The 19,626-nt window shown below is 41.3% G+C and overlaps 1 protein-coding gene across 3 annotated transcripts in view; it reads right to left on the bottom strand.

Annotated features, from left to right (window-relative positions):
• LOC149196873 (ent-kaurene synthase CPS/KS, chloroplastic-like) overlaps positions 1-18,747 on the bottom strand; it is a 145,292-nt gene extending 126,545 nt beyond the window's left edge. For all 3 annotated transcript variants that reach the window (XM_089405673.1, XM_089405671.1, XM_089405672.1), the window contains exon 1: positions 18,417-18,747. The gene's annotated coding sequence lies outside the window, so the exon portion shown is untranslated. The remainder of the gene's footprint in view (positions 1-18,416) is intronic.
• Positions 18,748-19,626: the final 879 nt, after the last annotated feature.

Genomic DNA, 19,626 nt, shown 5'->3' with positions numbered 1-19,626 from the left:
TGAGTACAACGGTAGCCAATAAAAGGGAAGCCCAAACTTGGTTTATAATATATAGGAGGAAGCAATCATGGTACATGAGGTGCCCCAGCCTTGTTTTTGCCACCCTTCTTTATATGCCTTTTGCCTTTGTATGATTTTCTTTGATTAACTGCTCAAGGCTGAAAGGGTAAGAGCATGATGCACAAGATATAGTAATGAATACCCCTCTTTAATGGTAGGGCGTTCATTGCCCACCAAGGGTTAGGACAATCATGGGTTCCTATATGATGAGGGAAGTTCATAGAACCTGTAGGAACCAGGGTGATGGCCATGATGATGGGGTAGAGCTCATGTATTGGCTTTTGCCCACGTGCTAAATGTGTTTATCTCGACCATCTTTTTCATTTAGTGGTACATTCCCTGTTGAATGTGGCCAAATATGCTTTTATCTTTCTTTTTAGATGCATCAACCTCCATGGCATCATTCCAAGTCTAACCCAAGGTGAGGGCAAGGGGAAGGGGCGAGCTAACCTTATGTGGACCCAGTGGAGGAATGTGAACCCAGGTGGGAGAAATGATGAATGGGGTAATAATGAGTGGAAAGGGGGTAATATAAGCGGATAAGAGAGTGGGACCACATAACCAAAATCGAGGTTTCCCGTGAAATACCATCCCTAAAGCCAAATGGTCAATAAAAGAGATCCCACGAGACTAGAGTCCAAGGTTAATATCCAAAAGGGGTCTAGGGGACAAGAGCACAGACCTAGCCCATTATTTTTGTCGAATCCCCCCATTGATCCATGCCCAGAAGTGTTCATGATAAGCAAAGTACAATACTCAATTACCAAATGACAAGGCATACCTTTAGGTTCGGGAGGCACACCTTCAAACATATGATCATGGCAGATGGGTGAGGGACCACATGGCTGGATCAGGTGATGGAGAAATGGCACAATGAGCTAGCTGGTGGCTACAAGGGGTTGTTGGCTGCCGGTTGAGGACCATCTTGGAGAAAAAAAATTCTCCTAGGGATATCACCCACAAAATGGTGCGTAACATCTGGCTCCAACTAGGACGTGATCTCTTGAAGAAGAGGGCGAAGCTACTCAACAGAAGATTACGAGGACTCCAACAATCTCTTGGTTACCGTAGACCTGTCCCCTGCACATATGATAGATGAAGAACAGGGGGCAACACGCTTTCACGGTGTTTCATGATCGCACATGCTATATGTTAGGCCATAAAATCAACAGAAAATAAAATATGCAAATATGCATCTATCTACCATGAGAAATATCATATGACATTAATTCTAATGTGAAAATGAGCATGCAATGCATCTTACCCTAACATGCATATGATGAAGCTATTATTAAGTGTAATCATAAATCCAATGCAACCAACATATCATCAAGTCAATATAAATATGCTTGCCTATATGATTACTCATGTAGCAAGTCCCAAAGCGAATGCAAACCCAAGCACATGGAGGATGCTATAGGCGGGAGGTGGGAAAATATGATGCCCACATATGGATGATCATGTGAGAAGAGGTAAGAAGAGGATGTAATCTAGTCAATGAGATCTTCTCTTGCAACCAAAATTTAGAGATGTCAACAACCAAGCTCATAAAATTTCGATGGATGGCGACCTCCGGCATATCACTTTCACCATTGTCCTTATTATTTACATCATGGCTTATGGCCTTCATTGGGTTATGATTAGCAGGAAAGGGAGGCCAACGAGATCGAGAAACACAAGTAGATTGCACATGATGATTACACTGGAGAGGGGAGACTATGGAGTAATCAAAACCCTGATGGTGCGTCCAAGGAGGAAAAGTATAATCAATGAAGGGCTTTTCCTTGACACTATACTTGAGAGGGGGGAGGGCTCACAGTTCCTTGAGATCATATGACCAGGGGTGAGGGAATCACTTGATGAAGACCCGAGATGATGACCAATAGTTAAAAGGAAGAAAGAAGTATTGTATTCAACGGGTTTTGCTTTCCCAAAATCATTATCTAAAGGCTCAAGTGATTTGAACATAGAATCATACTCAGGAGAAGTGGGAGCCTTATCAATTTCCTTAGTATCAAAGATTGGGTCTCTCTTAAAAGAAAAATTGATCACTTCCAACTACCCCTCTTAATGCAAAGGCAAAAGAAGATTCTCCTTCCCAAGGGTATCAATCGTTATGCCATCATAAATAGTGTCTGAGGGGAAGGGAAGACCAATCTCATCCTCATCCTCCTTGTTTGTGCCGTAAATGGGAGCACAATCAAATTGAGGACCAACAATTTCCCATTTCTCCTTTTCAATGTGGAAGTAATCTTCAATGTCATCTTTCAAGGGGTTAATGGGGTCAACTTCCTCAAGGTTCTCAAAAGGAGAATCATCAGAAGTAATGGCCTTAAGAAAGGTAAGGTTAGTCTCAACTTCACCTTCCATTGACTCATTATTCCCAACACGTGTTCTCATAATCATCCTTCTCATCATGCGGACCCAAGGAGGACTTGTCTTCTTGCTCATTACCTAGATTCTTAATGTCTTGATGATGCTCAATGAAGGCTTCCTCTTGGATGCTTAACGTAGGGTGTACTTGAAATTGTCTAAGAAAGCCATCAACAAACTCTTCAATAGATGAGATACTCCTAGGTTCATGATCATGCAGCCATGAGTTTTGACCACCGAGAGATCCCACAAACAATAACATAAGGACGTCTTGGTGAACAACCTTCTCTCTTGAAGCATGTGTATTAAATCTTTCCACGTGATCAATTATGAAGAGTGGATCACCATCAAACACGAGCACCCCACGTACCATCCTTCCCGCGACAAGATTAGGATGCCCAAGGATCCTACCAATGTCCAAAGCAGGAAATTTATCAAAGAAAGACAACCTATTTGAGCTATACATGAAAAATATGTAGGATTCGCCAGGGTGATTTTAAACATGTCTAGAAAAATGCTTGCTTCACCCTACAAGCATCGACCTTAGAATTCAATGAAGAACTAGGGCTTCGTTCTTCCAATGGAGTCGCTAATAATGAGATGTCAATGTGTCGTATGGGGAACAAAACACACGTTTCTTGTCCCTGGCAATGGCGCCAAAATATTACCACTCAATCTAGCAGGGGACCTAAAGGGGATCCCTAAAGAACAAATGTTAGACCAAGGGAAACAAATGGAGACTTAGCCCACTATCACCTCATCTAAGGCTCCCTACTCTTTACGGACTTTCAACGATGGGAGGAGACCCAGTATATTATGGAGTCACTAATGAAGGATAAACTAATAAGTGGATATGGAGTGACCCAAATAATTCCTTTCCAAAAGAATTTGAAGGCTAAAGCTTGCTTGATTTCTAAGCAAGGTACAATGTCTTCTAGGAAGAAGGATGGGAGGATTTGAGGGTTAAGTTTAGGGAATATCACTTGTGAAAGAGTTTCCCTATCCAAAATCCTCGTTGAAATTGATATCCCGGATGGTTCTTGAAGAATTGTCTTTTCAAAGGAATGGGACCACATGGGACCAAGTGGACCCAACCTAGGTTAGGAGGTAAGAGTTTAGCAACCAATGATGTTCTTAACCTAGACAAGGAAGGGGGAAGGATCAAAGAAATACTATTCACTTAAAGGTGTTGAATTGATCCTATGAGGCACTAGCCTTGGGGATACTAGGGCAAAGTTTGATCTCGGAGTTAGGGCTTAGCTTTTCTCATAACTCCACCGTCGAAATGGCTTCAAAATTGGAGGAGGCCTTGAGGAAACACCAACACAGGAGAGGCTAGGAGATTGAACTTTTTGGAGGGCAATCTTGTCGGGAAAATGATGCCCTAGGTGACCCAACTTGGCTAGACCTAGGAAAAGGTGAAAGGAATTGATTTTAGGTGACCACCTCTTGGTAGATCAGTGCCATAGTCTTGGGAGAATGAAGTCTATGATAGAAATGAATGAGGACCTTTGGTTCTTAGTCAAGGAGGCCTCAACACTACTTCACTAGCCTTATAGGTCAAAGAGCAGCAATCTTGCAGCTTTCATACTTTGATGTGCAAAAGGTGATGGCTTATCAAGATAAATTCGTTGATAGAATTATCCCTAGGAGATTTCATTCAATTTACATGGCCCATACATTGAGAGATGCTATAGACAAAATTCCACAATTTAAGCAGTAAATGCATGCTGCAATTAGCCTTAAATAGAGAAAATCCTAATCCAATGTATATGACAAAGTAAAACAAGAATAGCATTAAAAGAATGTACTTACATGTAATAAAACATATTCAACCATCCACAATTTGAAAATAGAGAAGCTACAAGATAAGATAAACCAAATCCACACATCAAAATTCATCCATAAAGCTCCAATTCATCCTCAAAGAAAGGTGTGAAATTCTCAAGAGAGAGAAGACATCCAATCCAAAGTGATGATGAGCAAATTCACTCATCTCACTTGTGTTTAAACACTAATGAGGAGTTCGAATTAGTCTCTTTGTCCTACATAAGCCCCCAAAATAAAATAATGTGCTAATAATCTAACTTTTGGTGACAAGCCCGCCAAACTAGCTCACAAATGAAAGAATAAGCCTCTTAAGAGGTTAGATGATGAATAATACATGTTATAGGGCCCTCCAAGAGGCCTGATGAGGTCCATAGGTGCCCTAATGAAGAATAGGACCCTCAAAAGTGATGGACAAGGGGTTGGCCTCTTGTTCTCCAAACAAAAAACTTGTGGTGTTCCCAATGGGTGTGGGAGCACAACAATAACCTCATGAGACTCCAAATGAGTCGAAGATGCCTATAAATCATCTGCAAGGGCTATGATGATGGTATAGGGGATGCCACATCGTCCTACAAGTCCTAGTTCAGTTGCCAAGTGAATGGTACATCTGTGGGACCTGCTAGGCAAAGATGAACCAAGTGCATCTTCCTCATCCAATGGGAGTATCTCGAGACTCGAGCATCTTTGACGATCCTCGGGAATCCATGGAGTGTTGTCTACTGTTGTGGAGGCCCATGACTCTCAACACACACCCTACATGTGCCAATGTAGCCCTCTGGAGGATTAAGACCCCGTATAGGGAGACCAAACCCGAGATGGAGACCATCTGCAATCCTGCATAAGATCCAATGCATCCCCTAGACTTCCAGTACAACAATTCATTAGGGAAATAGAGTAAATAACCTTACCTACCATGGACCACATGTGGGGACTTCATAATGGCCTGTTCTTCCATAATGGGCTTCGTGATGTGCCAATGTCTCCTAAACTCCAAATGTGGTTAACCAAGTATCCTATTAGGTGGTTTATACTTCTAAATGGGATAATATATTCAAGGTACATCCTTCAAAAGATAGTGACATGTGACAGATAGGTGAATGAAGTAGGGAATGAGAAAGGGCAGCCCCAGGCCACATGCTAGGTACAAGGGTAGCTAATAAAAAGGAATCCCACACTTGGGTTTATAATGTATAGGAGGGAGAAATCGTGGTACATGAGTTGCCCCAACCTTGATTTTTCCACCCTTCTTTATATGCCTTTTGCCTTTTTATGATTTTCTTTAATTAACTGTTGAGGGCTCAAGGGGTAAGAGCATGATGCATACGATATAGTAGTGAATACCCCTCTTTAATGGTACCATTGCCCACAATGGGTTAGGACAATCATGGGTTCCTATATGATGAGGGAGGTTCAAAGAACCTGTAAGAACCAAGGTGATGGCCATGATGATGGGTTAGAGCTCATGTATTGGCTTTTGTCCACGTGCTAAATGTGTTTGTCCCAGCCATCTTTTGCATTTTGTAGTACATTTCCTGTTGAATGTGGCCAAACATGCTTTTATCTTTCTTTTTAGCTGCATCAACCTCCGGGGCATCATTCCAGGCCTGGCCCAATGTGAAGGCAAGGGAAAGGGGTGAGCTAACCCTATGTGGACCTAGTGGAGGAATGTGGACCCAGGCGAGAGAAATAATGAATGGGATAATAATGAGTGAAAGGGGGTTAATATAAGCGGATAAGGGAGCGGGACCACGCAACCAAAATCGGGGTTTCCTGTGAAATACCATCCCTAAAGCCAAATGGTCAATAAAAGAGATCCCATGGGACTAGAATCCAAAGTTAATACCCAAAAGGGGTCTAGGGGACAGGAGCACAGACCTATTCCATTATTTTCGTCGAATCCCCCCATTGATCCATGCCCAAAAGTGTCCATGATAAGCAAACTACAATACTCAATTACCAAATGACAAGGCATACCTTTAGTGTTGAAGTTTTTAAGTCTACTTAGTTAGAAACCCTCCATGCACTTCATCTGATTTATTCCTACCTACTTGTTATGTTACTTGATGCAGGAACATTCAGCGCAAGGAAAATCATTGTAAATAGTAGACATCGGGGGTCATGCATTTTAGGAAATAGTTTTCCTAAGTATCAAGTTAAGGCAATAGTTAGGCCTTTAAGGGTGATTTAATTAGATAATGGGAGAATATGTAAATGCTCTCAAAAATAAATAAATGAGAACATGAGTGGTAGAAGTCAAATCCAACTCTTAAACAGTTCCATGATTCTAGGAACAAGAGAGAGCTTTTAGGCATTAAATGGGAAGTTGATAAGAAGACTTTTCTGTTTTAAAACAAAGGAAAAGATGGAATGGAAAAAGTCTCAAGGAGCTCTGAAGAGAAGGAGTGAAGTTAAGCCCTAGCGAGAATGAGTTGAGCAGTAGAAGAGTGGAAAGTAGAACCTTTGAAGAAGCCAAACTACAAAGAAGAAACTGAAGAAAACGCGGAAAAACTAAGTACAGAGAGTCGAGTGGAAAAGTGAAGGATGGACGCTTAGCAGCCGTTGGATCATTAAGATCAACGGCTAAGATTAAATCACAGCGGCGAAAAGCCTTTTAAAGTGTTCGGAGTGAGTCATTGAGTTATAGCGATGAGCGACTGCCGATGAAATGAGTAGCGTCGGATCAAGATCCAGATCGACAGTCTAGATCTAATCGCATATCGGAGCCGACAAAGGACTGGCGACAGTGGATTAAGCAAGGGCTGATCACCGATAGCGATAAAGCGAATCGGAGGTATCGGGATATCGGAATCGGCTTATGGAGAAGACTTGTGATAATACAAAGGGTCGATGGGTAACGGATCTGACACATTTATAGATGGGGGTTCAATGGATTTATGTCTGATATATATGTTTTGGGGTGTTTTCCTTTGTAAACAGGATAGCGAAGAATAAAGCGTCGATAGTGTATTTCCCGAGTTTGTAGGGAAATCTCATATCGGGAAATGGAAGGCATATATATGTGTATGGCCGTGGAATATAGCCAATAGCAATTATGATGAGGTTTAGCCTCGAAATCTTCGTTGAAGCCGTACGTAAAGCGGAAAAGAGTATATTTGCATAAATTTCCTTTGTAAAGGTATTTACGCATATAGAATGGTTTTATGTGTTAAATATGTATTAGCCAAAGGTTGAGAGGACTAATTATATATATATGTCTAACGATGGAGGGATATGAAGAAAAGGCTTCGTTAACTCTCATATGAAGGTTATAAGAGCAGATAGAGTTCCGATAGGAGATAATGGCGGGGTGATTGGGTTCCGATTCAAAGGAACTGGTGGTGAAGGGCCTTAACCATAAATAAATACGAAGTTTGACTCCTTTGTGAGTCTATTGCCTGGGACAATTGTGTTAGGCACTCTTATGAAATCTGTGGGTATGGATGCGGGTGTAGCCCTGCACCATTACTTAACAAGTTATTTACAATGTAAATACTGAAAATAAACATTAGTGCATGCTCAACATATTACAGATCAACAACTGAAGGAAACAGAAACAATCACACCATATGACACCATTATTTTTGGACCAATGTCCCCAGAAAAACCCAATGTGGGAAAGTCAATGCAGCTATCTGAGGGTTTTCTTATTAAGCAATATCATAGTACAATCTGGGTGCCAAAACTGGCCTACCCAACAGAGAATTTCCTTTGCAATAATACCTCTCAATTTGAGACAAATCTCCTAGCTGAAACCCAGGATAATCCTTCCAGTAGCTCCTCAGCACCAATTTACCCCAGAAACCCCAACGTCTTCCTTCTCTGGACTGCATCAACCTCTCTCTGCCCAGCGCTGGCCCTGCGTCACCCCGGATGGGTCTGCGTCAGCCTTAGGAGGCCCTGCATCAGCCTTCTGGCCTTCTGCATCAGCAATGCTGGCCTCTTTGAGGCTCTGCGCAGTTCCAGGCTGCCTCTGCGTGAGCCCTGGCTGGCTCTGCGTCACTCTCTCTGGCTGCTATGCTGCTCTCCCGGCACTATCTCTGCCTCTTTGTCTCTCTATAGTCAATGCCCCTCAGCTGCAACTCCCGATCACTAATTCTATCTCTCTTAGCAAATCCTGATCTAGAGAATAGAATGACTGATCACTCTGGTGCATTCTCCAAGTGACCCTCAAGCCTCCTCTTATACTTTTCTTGTTGAAATATCAACGGCCGAGATTAAGTACCTCATCAACGGCTAAGATTAGATCTGGCTTGATCCATGTCTTTTGGACCATTCTAACATAGTTTCATATTAATACACATTAATATTTTATTTTCCCTAAGTTTAGACTTAGGGACTACATTAAAAATATTAATTATTTTAATATCTCCTGGACTGTTTAGATTCTGCCCAAACCCTTTCTGGGTATTGGAGATCTCATGTGCCCCAACCTCTCCCCCAAATTTCGTGGCTAGTGCACATCTGATGCTACCCCAAATCAACACTCCCTCTTAGCGAGGAGTGTGCTCTAGTAATACTCCTCACTGAGTATCACCCTGATCATCCAGCATCGGTCCCTGTGTTGATGCTAGGCCTGTTGCCCACCATCCTCTGCACTATTGTATCTTGTACTGTTGCCCATGGTTCTACCACTGCCACTGTTGCATCTGTACGACAACCCCCTCTGTATTCGCGCTGCTGCTGGTCCTTTCTCTCAGCACTGCGTCCACACTACACCTCCTCTCATCACGTTGCATTGTACTACCCACTGCTGCACTGCAACTCAGTTACTGAGAAGTAAGTAACTGATCTCCCAATCTGACGCCTCTGTTGGGCTAGAGACCCTCCTAATGCTGAAGCTCCCTCTGTCACTGACAAGTGCTCCCTCTCTGACCTCTGCGCTGCTGCAACAACTCCCTGCATCTCGCACCGTTGCACACCTCTTTGTGCAATCTTGCACTGGTACAACACTCCTATGCTTCTCGCACTGCTGCAGCCTGCTAGCCTCGTGTTGTCTCGGGACTCCTGCACTGTAGCTCTCTCTTCTGCTCCATCCGCATCCATCTCTACCCGACTCAGCCAATCCTGATACTCCTCTTTGGGGCTCCCGTATCAAGGTCTAATCCAAGAGGCTGGGTTACCTCGAGGATCCTGCCCCTCATCGCCTGTAGTCCGCCTAACTACAGCTCAATGTCTCCCCACTTCCACTCAAGTGGCGCATGTGCACTCATGGCACAGTCATCGTTTGTCAAAACTTCCTTCTTTGCCCATGTTGATGCTGCCTTAGTCTTGGAAGACTCCCCCTTACTCTTCTTCCTTGGACACTAAGTCACATAATGACCAAGCTCCCCACAGTGGAAGCACTTAATCTTGGATAGATCCTTCTTCTTCCGCTTTTCCTGATTTCCCTCAAATGCTAGGGCAACATCTTCCTCCTCCTGCTTGACTTTGATCCCCTTACTGCTGCTACCCGTCTTCGACTGCCGTCTGATCTCTTCATGGCGAAGAGCCGCCCACATCTCATCCCAAGGTGGAAGTGTCCCTCTGCCCAGTATACTCTAGACACATACCTCCCAGTCTTCTAACACTGCATTCAGGGTCGTCCTCACCATCAACTCCTGATCCGACGTGACTTCTATAGCAGTCAACTAATCTCGGATCTCGTTCAGTCCTCTGAGGAAGGTGTCAATTGGTTCTCCCTTCTTCATCTGATACGACCTCAACTGATTCTCAAGTAACATTCTTCTCTACACATAAGTATGCTCGTACAATTTCTTGAGGGCTTCCCACATCTCATATGTCATGGTCCTTGACCCCGTCAAGAATGATGCTCTTGGCCCTCGCCATTGCCTCCTTGTACTTGTCGTTATCATTGGGGTCGACTGGGATAGCTATAACCTTTAAGGCGAAGTTCTTGACACGATTTCTGTCAAGTACGGATAAGATTTTGGCCTTCCAAACTACGAAGTTCGACACTCCGTCCAGTCTGTCCTGGTCTCTTACTCCGTGTAGTGCCATGATGCTCTTCTACTTCCCTCCTAGAAGTTCTCTGTTCGACTCCTCCGAGTCTCTACTTCCCGTCTAGAAGTTCTCTTCTGAACTCCCTTTGAGTCCCAATTTCCCTCCTGGAAATTATTTTGCCACTGTCGAGATGCCCCCTTCTCTGATCGTCTTGTGCCACTGCACCACTGATCTAGGTTCCTCGGCTAGAAACCCTCTGTATCCACTCCCTCCTCTTGGCATTGCTCTATCAGGTACTGTTCTGACTACAGTACCTCACCAACCCCACTCTGCAATATTCCCACAGCCTTCTAAACCCGAATAACCTGAAGGTGAGAGCTCCTAGGCTTTGCACAATCCCGGCAACAACAACCCGGCCTCCTCAGCCAACTGTGTCAGCCCTCCCAGCTTCTGCGTGGCTCTGCGTGAGGCTCCCTTTGCCTTCCTTAGCCTCTGCGCTGCCTCTTCCCGACTCACCCTTGATGACACAGGCACTGTTTCGCCCTTCCCTTGTTGTTGTTCTGCTAGAAACAGATTTTGTCACCTCAAGACAACTATTTTCTGCTACTATTGCTCCGCTCGGTTGATGTCCTCAGTCCTCCTATGATCTGCAATCACGCTCTGATACCATGTTGAAGTTTCTAAGTCTACTTAGTTAGAAACCCTCCATGCACTTTATCTGATTTATTCCTACCTACTTGTTATGTTACTTAACAAGTTATTTACAATGTAAATACTGAAAATAAACACTAGTGCATGCTCAACATATTACAGATCAAGAACTGAAGGAAACATAAACAATCACACCATATGACACCATTATTTTTGGACCAATGTCCTTCGAAAAACCCAATGTGGGAAAACTGGTGCAGCGATCTCAAGGTTTTCTTATTAAGCAATATCAAAGTACAATCTGGGTGCTGAAACTGGCCTACCCAACAGACAATTTCCTTTGCAGTAATACCTCTCAGTTTGAGACAAATCTCCTAGCTGAAACCCCGGATAATCCTTTTGGCATCTCCTCAACACCAATCTGCCACAGAAACCCCGTCTTTCTTCTTTGGACTACGTCAGCCTCTCTCTACCCAGCACTGGCCCTACTTCACACCGGATGGGTCTGCATCAGCCTTAGGAGGCCCTGCGTCAACCTTCTGGCCCTCTGCATTAGCAACGCTGGCCTCTCTAAGGCTCTGCGCAGCTCCCAGTTGCCTCTGTGTGGCCCTGCGTGAGCCCTGACTGGCTCTGCGTCACTCTCTTCGGCTACTGTATTGCTCTCCCGGCACTATCTCTGCCTCTCTGTCTCTTTGTACTCAATGCCCCTCAGCTGCAACTCCCGATCACTAATTCTATCTCTCTTAGCAAACCCCGCTCTAGAGAATAGAATGATTGATCACTCTAGTGTATTCTCCAAGTGACCCTCAAGCCTCCTCTTATACTTTTCTCGTTGACATATCAACGGCCAAGATTAAGTACCTAATCAATGGCTAAGATTAGATCTGGCTTGATCCATGTCTTTTGGACCATTCTAACACAGTTTCATATTAATACACATTAATATTTTATTTTCCTTAAGTTTAGACTTAAGGACTCCATTAAAAATATTAATTATTTTAATATCTCCTGAACTGTTTAGAATATGCCCAAACACTTTCTGGGTATTGGAGATCTCATGTGCCCCAACCTCTCCACCAAATTTCGTGGCTAGAGCATATCCGATGCTACCCCAAATCAACATTTAGGTTCGAGAGGCCCACCTTCAAACATATGATCATGGCAGATAGGTGAGGGACCACATGGTTGGCTCAGGTGGCGGAGAAATGGCACAATGAGCTAGATGGTGGCTACAAGGGGTTGTTGGCTGCTGGCTAAGGACCATCTTGGAGAAAAAAATTCTCCTAGGGATTTCACCCACAAAATGGTGGGTAACAGTGACCAAACTCACCACATCTGAAGCACTTAATCTTCTACAGATCTATCTTTTCCTTTTCTCCTCCCTGTGAGCCTTTGTCCTGACTGGGACCTTTCTTTTCCTTCCCCTTTTGATGCAAAGGCTACATTCTCCTCTTCCTTCACATCATTTCGTCCTTTGCTACTGCTGCCACTAATATTGCTCTCAACTAGAGCAAGCCTCATCTCCTCTTGTGTAAAATTGGCCCACAATCAATCCCAACCCGGTAGATTATCTCGTCCAGTAATACATTGGACGAAGGTAACCCACTCCAGGCTAAAACCATTGAGGTTTGTATGCACTAGCTCACTCTCTTGAGGTGCTTCCCCAACTATAGCAAGCTTGTCTCAAACATTCTAAATCCTGGTGAGATAAGGAGTGACCCCTTCACCCTTATGCATCTTGGTGGTCCTCAAATTCTCTTTCAAGGACATCTTCCAATTCTCGGAAGGATTCTGGAAAAGAGTAGCAACTGCATCCTACATTTCTTTGGTTGCATTCTTGGCTACTAAGTGTGTGATTATATAATCCCGAACGCCATCAAGGATCAACCGCTTCACCTTGGCCATCTCCTTATTGTAGTTCTCTAGTTGTTGTGGGTCTGTAGGTACGGCTACAACTCTCTCTGTGTACATCTTCAGACCATGCTCATCTAGCAGGAAAGGTATTCTAGCTTTCCAGATACAACAATTTGAGGCTCCATCTATCCTATCCTGATCTCGAAGTCCTGCTAAGGCTATTTTTGCAAAACTCACAACTGGGAAAATAAACAAGAATCTCCCCCTTTCCTACTCGATTTCCTTCTCAACTACACGCACTCCCTCTTGGAACGTGCAATTCGGCTGCTTGTTGCTGCCTTCAGCTACTGTAAATCACGGATTTCCTCCAGAGAAATGAAACTGGAAACCCTCTCGGAAAATCCCTCTATGTGTGCTTTCTCTTCCACCTAGCGCTGATTTTGCTACTGCAAAAACAATTGTGCCTAGATCTGCTCAACAAACTGACTAATTTGCTCACCGAAATTGCTTCCCGAAAACACCACTACTTACTAGAACTACTACTAAGCTATTCGATCTCTCCCAGCACCTACAACTAGAAATCAAACCCCTGTCCAACAATTCAAACTGCCTAGCTGGCCCTCTACGCAGATCTGGACATTGTGCTGCAGAAATCCCTATAAACCTTCACAAATTTCCTCCTTGCTTCTGAGCTACTGATCTGTCCTCAAAATCGCTATGATACCATGTGAAATTTCCTTCAATTGCAGCAACTAGAAATTTATTCTTCTAACTGATTAATTATGCAATTTATTTGGTACAACAACAATGAATAAATCACACTACAATTTTTCACAAATAAAATATGTTGCGGAAATAAACCGAAAAATGAGATAATGATAGCACACACAAAATAAAATTGACACTATTATTTTTGGACAAATGTCCCCGGAAAAACCCAATGTGGGAAAACCAATGAAGCAGATGAGGGTTTTATTTTTATTATGCAACAGTGAAATTTATGAGTATAATCTGGATGCCAAACTAGCAATCCTCAGCAATTAATCTGGCCAAAATTATTAAGGAAATTTTTTCCTTCTCCACAAGCAATCCTACAACCAATTGTTGCTTAAAATCTGGCCCCGAAATATCCCTGCACAGGCCTTTGCGCAACCTGTAACTCGCATTGTCTGGAACAGCCTTTGAATCAGACGTCCTTCCTATTGTCGTTGCTGGAAGTTATCCTCTGACCCTCTAGAAAATTATCCCAGCCTATGGCACCTAAATCAACCTCCTCCTCAGCCAAATCGAATTTCCCTCTGAAGCTACCTGCGTAGTCCCTATGCAACCTCTAGTGGAATAACTCAGCCTCTTGTTGTTGCCTCTCCGGAACTAGAAACTCCTTCGGAATCACTATCTATGCTCCCTCTCTATCTCTGCGTCCTTTCTGGCTCGAATTCTTCTTCCCTGTTCGACCTCTGTAGCTGAATAGCTCGATCTACCAAGGAATTCGACCTCTCCGATGTGTCCTCCATCTACCCATCGAGTTGCTCTTATAATCTCTCGTTGGTGAACAAACGGCCATGATTAGATCCCCATCAACGACTAAGAACATCTCCAACTCGATCCATGTGAGTTTCTAGATAATTCTCACCTTTCTCAATTAATTGTTGTTAATTAATCACTTTTCCTTAGTTAGACTTAGGAAATATTTGATTATTGATCAAAACTTAATTGGGCCATCTCTAGGTGTTTTCTCCTGAAAGTTTTTCTAGGTTTTGGAGATCTTGTGTTTCTTAGCCTCTCTAACCAAATTCGAGACTAGAACACCTGTCTGATGCTACAAAAAATAACAATCTGCAAATGTAATGCCTTTGAGAGTCTTGCATCAATTAGAAATTGGTATCACCAGGGAGTGTAAAAATTTAGGTGGCTTCAATTCAAAATCTATGCCCATATATGGCCTTATAAAAGATGTTAAGATATCCTTGGCAGCCAACAAAGATATATCAATATTGATGGATATTGTAGTCATAGATGTGCCCAATGCCTGGGGAATGTTATTATCAAGAAAATGGTGTGCCTCAATTGGGGGACAATTACAAATGGACCTGTCATATGCAACTATACCTACCATTGATGGAACACCATTTGTCTTGTACAGGAAACCACAAATGCCTGATCACGTAGAAGATATGGAGCCCTTCCCTTTCCCCAGGCCCATTGAAAAGCCAACGGTTGCCAAAAATCATAAGGCTGTAGGTCAAAATCAATCCAAAGGGTCTCCAAAGTTGAAAGAAACTAATCCTACCCAAAACGTCGGTCATATCAAAAACAACAAGAAGAAATAGATGTTTCAAAGGAAACAGTGGGTCCAGAAACCAAAAAGAGAAAACCAAGTAGGTGATCTTGTTTTGGTGGATAAGGACCCTATCCCCATTAGAATCCAGGGCAAAGTAGGGGTTGGATACTTTTACATTTTTATACTTGATGGTGAACTCTCGGTAAGAGGCAATCGCCTCACTTTGTTCGATAAAAATTAATTTAATTTAATTATGCATGTAGTTAATCGCATTACATATTGTGTGAGCATTCTAAATCTCGCATTTTAGTTAGATTTTATTTTCAGTATGGATTTTTATTGTCATCATATAAAACAGGGTGATAACCAACACCTAGTGCACATGCTCCCAAACAAGTTGACTTGGATGTGCAAGTAACACGTCTACGAGTCCAGGGATTGTTGGAGTTCTCATGAACTCCCTGTTTGAACATGTGGATCATGCACTCTACGGTGAGCTCATGTCCCCGACTTGGAGCCAAATGTTACTCCCAAAATGGGTAACCCCATAGGAGGAAAATTTTCTCCTACATTTGATAACCAGTCGAACAACCTGGCAACCAACAACCCCTGATATTCACTATTTGATGATGATATGCCATGTGCTTCCGCCATCTGCTGATTGGAAGGAGGTATGCTGTCGCAACTTGCCACTCCAGAAAGTTGTGCAAAATTTTACATTTCGAATGAAATTTACAAGAGAACACTAGAGATACTTCGACAATAAGTCCTATTTTATGGCTCCATTTTCCCTGAACCTGATTTCTGTCTGAAATATTATGTGGAAATATAGTAATGGTATTCTGATGTAAATATCAGTGGTGTTCAGATTTTCAAAAGTTAGAAAGCTTGAACCTGTCATTTATTTTGAGTATTTGACAGTGTCTTGTGAAGGCCATCGAAATTGACAGCACTTAAATCTCTAGATCTGGGCACGGGACAAGTTACAGATGCTTGACTTGCTGCTCTTATAAGAAAATATTTTAAGTTTGTTGAAGGATGCTCTTTGAGTGTAATTAGTACGATAGTAACAAAACAAAATCGATAAAGTTTTAACAAAACCTGTTAACATCATTAACATGCCAGTTATTTGCACAGCAAAGACTAACTTAAAGTTTTGCCAAAAGAATTGTTTCAAACGCTTGTGTTCTTCTTTAGAGGAGGCTCTATAATAAACTCAATTCATACTTTTTTAACTGCAGAACCTGTAATTCCAAAGGAAAGATTACAAGCATATGCAATTTTATAGAAAAAAAGATCTTCATCAACTTGATTCTCACACTCACTTTGACTGCAAAAGTGTACCTGAGTACGCAACCCAATATGTGTGGCTGGGTTCATGTCTCTGGTTGGGTGTGTTCAAGAACTTTGTATGTTGTAACAGGATGCATCATCAGAATAGGGTGTAAGTTCCAGTATAGTTGGGTCCACAGACTTATACACTGGCTGAGGAACTTCACTTATTGAATTTGAGCTGGTGAAGCTGGGGGCTCAAATATAGTTCCATGCTTATTAGGAGGGTTCCATGAGGACACATCCTCATACTTCCCATGCTGTCTGAGCAAGGGGAGCTTCATCAGGGACGTCCCTTACCATCCCCAGTATGGAGGGGATGGCAAGGGACATCACGGGAGCCAGCCTTTGCTGAAACAGGACACCCCTGGTACTTGGGGTGACATGCCCGGGTAGCAAAGACATCCAGGATTACCCAATGCTATGGTGTACTCCTGGTAAAAACATATATGACAACAAACCGTAAATTTTAATTTCTTTTTCCTGCTGAAAAAGAGAAAGCATGTGTGCCTATCTTCCACTCTGGTAGTTGTGCTGAAATAGTTCCCAGACTATATATGTAAGCTGCATTGATAATTTGGCAGAGCATCTGATTCGATTCTGTGAATGCCTAGCCTCCAAGTGCCTTCTATTGTATGAGCATTGTCATATTCTTAAGTCCAGTGTTTTTTGTGTTTTGCTCAGTAATGTCATTGACAATTTGTTCCGTTTCTTAGAATGTTTTATTCTAACAATTACTTTGGCTAGTATCATGATTTGACAGTATCATCGTAAATTGCCTTTGTGATTCTTATGTGGTTTACAAGAATAATGTGCAGCCTTTATTTCCAGTAAACGCACACATTCTAGAGAACATGAAATGAGGATTTGTTGGCAATGCACATCCCAGTGATATGCATATGAGCAGATGGGTATTGAGTGCCAGGATTTAATTGTGGAGATGTCTATGGTATGAATTGGATTGGGTTTTTTCTCCTGGAGGAGGAAAGGACTTTTGACAGTTGCAGATTCTAGGGTTCTTACTAGTAATTTTGGTTTAATTACACTCTTGAATAGCAAAATTTATGAATAAACTTCACAGTTTCCTGAATGTAGAAACGGGAGAAATGAGCATCACAAAAATTAGAGAGCAGCAGTTTACAAAGTTTATGAATGAACTTCAAATTCCCCTAAATTTAGGACATGTGAGAAACAAGCTTCAAAAAAATTAGACAAGGTCAATGACGTTGTTTGTGATATGTGATTAATAATGTCATATAAACATGTTATGATTTGGATTTTTTATAGTTATATTTCTTTGATCGTTTTTGTTCAGAATCCAGCTTAAAATTTAGAAGAATTGCTGGAATGGTAAATAACGATTGTTGAGATTTCACAATCCAGATGGAATATGAGTTATTAAAAACACTAAATCCATTTATGCGTCCTTAACCATGAAAAATGACAATTTCACCAAAAAGTATGTCACCAAATATTGATGATGATTACTGAAAAGAAAATTCCAAATCATCTAACATTTAAACTTTTCCTATGATCCATCATCCCCTTAAATTTGGGACTCCACATGTCCCCAATAAGTGTACGACGTCCCCAAAACGTGGTAGGCAGTTGCTTAGACACCCGCATTCTTGGGAGGTCTGCATCTGCTGCTTACAAATTCACATTAGCAAGCCACATTTCCTCCTGAGAACCCCGAGTAATTAACACACACTACAATTACTAACTTAACTAATGGCTGTAACGAACCTTTTGGCCACAAATTTCATTTCGGAGCGCCAAAAAATGGGAGAAAAAGTAGACAGCAAACGATGAAGGTGGTCAAGGAATGGAATCCATTGAAGAATAAATATGTGTGGGGGTCTAGGACTTACAGAGAACAGAATCAAATACCAGAGGACTTTATATCATTATATTAACTATTTCAGATTTTTCCCGAGATTCGAAACTAATATTCGAGCCATTTTCAATTTCTATTTTTTGTAAACTTCATGCATGACAGACTGCAAGCAAAGAAGCCCTTTATCTCGTTTAAAAACTATGAGAAAGAAATAGGGTGCCATGAAGTAGAAAAGGTTGACGAGCCAAGATCACTTACTGTGTATTACTCATGCTTCATCAACTCGTGGCTCTGAATCTGAAGACATAAATGGCATAAAAGCTTCAGGATGAAGATGGCTTTTATGATACTGACGCTGACAGCACTGGTTATTCTGCTGCCCGAGAGTACTATTATAAGCCATGTTGTGCTTTGGTCCAGTAAATTCACCTCAGAATGCCATCTTGGAAGACCCACTTGTCCAAATGTTTCGTGGTTGGAGTGGATCAGGAGAAAACTTAATTAATTTGAAGATAAGATATTAAACCACCTTTCTCCATTCGCGAGCGTAATCTTGTAATAGTGATTCTTCAGAAATATAATGTTCGAACCCCTGCATTAAATTATGTTACCATGTTTGTTCCATATGAGGATTTTTATTGGCAGATGTCAAAAAGCACTAAATGTGAGAAAATGATGGTTTCCATAAAATTTTAAGGGGAATGTAACTCATTTTGGAGTTTATAAGGTCTGAATTTGGAGAAAGTAGTGGCATGCCACCTTGTAAATTTAATTATTTTTTTTAATTAAAGAAATCCGATGAAATCTTACCAAACAAGATATAATTTTTATTTAATTTTGTTTTGAAAATAATATTTTAATGTTAAATTATAGTTTATTATTTTTAATTAAAAAAATCAGATTCTAATATTTAAAGTTAGAAGGAGTGGGGTATAGATCCTTTAAATTTTATTAAAATTTTGGAATTATAGTAATGTAGGTTTTTTTTTATAAATTTAATTAAATAATCAGGAAGGAAGAAAAGGACTATTTCTCATAAATAAAGAAAGAAGTATAACCAGGACTTCTGAGAGCCAAAGAGCTAAAGTCTTTTATCTTTAATTAATTTCGATTCTAAAAATAATATTTTAAAATCAAATTAAATTATTATTTTTAAATAAAAAATTTAGATTCCAGGTTTGAATTTGGGTTGAGTGAGGTATGCATACTTAATAAATTTATTAAATTTTTGGAATTAGAGTAAGATATGTTTGTCTTTATAAACTCAATCAAATAGTTAGGAGAAGAAGATCCATCATCCCATAAACAAATAAGTCTTACCAAACAAAGCAATTAGAAGTTAAAGTTCTTGTTTTTTATTACTTTTTATCTTAAAAATAATATTCTAAAATTGAACTTTAGTTTATTTTTTTTTAATTAAAAAATTTGAATTTCTCTCCAATTTGAATAATATTTTTTTTTACATTGC

The sequence above is a fragment of the Pinus tabuliformis genome, chromosome 2_2 (assembly GCF_031772625.1).
Source record: "Pinus tabuliformis cultivar Carrire ecotype Pingquan chromosome 2_2, CPIR1, whole genome shotgun sequence".
Classification (NCBI taxonomy): Eukaryota; Viridiplantae; Streptophyta; class Pinopsida; order Pinales; family Pinaceae; genus Pinus; species Pinus tabuliformis.
This window is presented reverse-complemented; position numbering and strand designations above follow the sequence as displayed.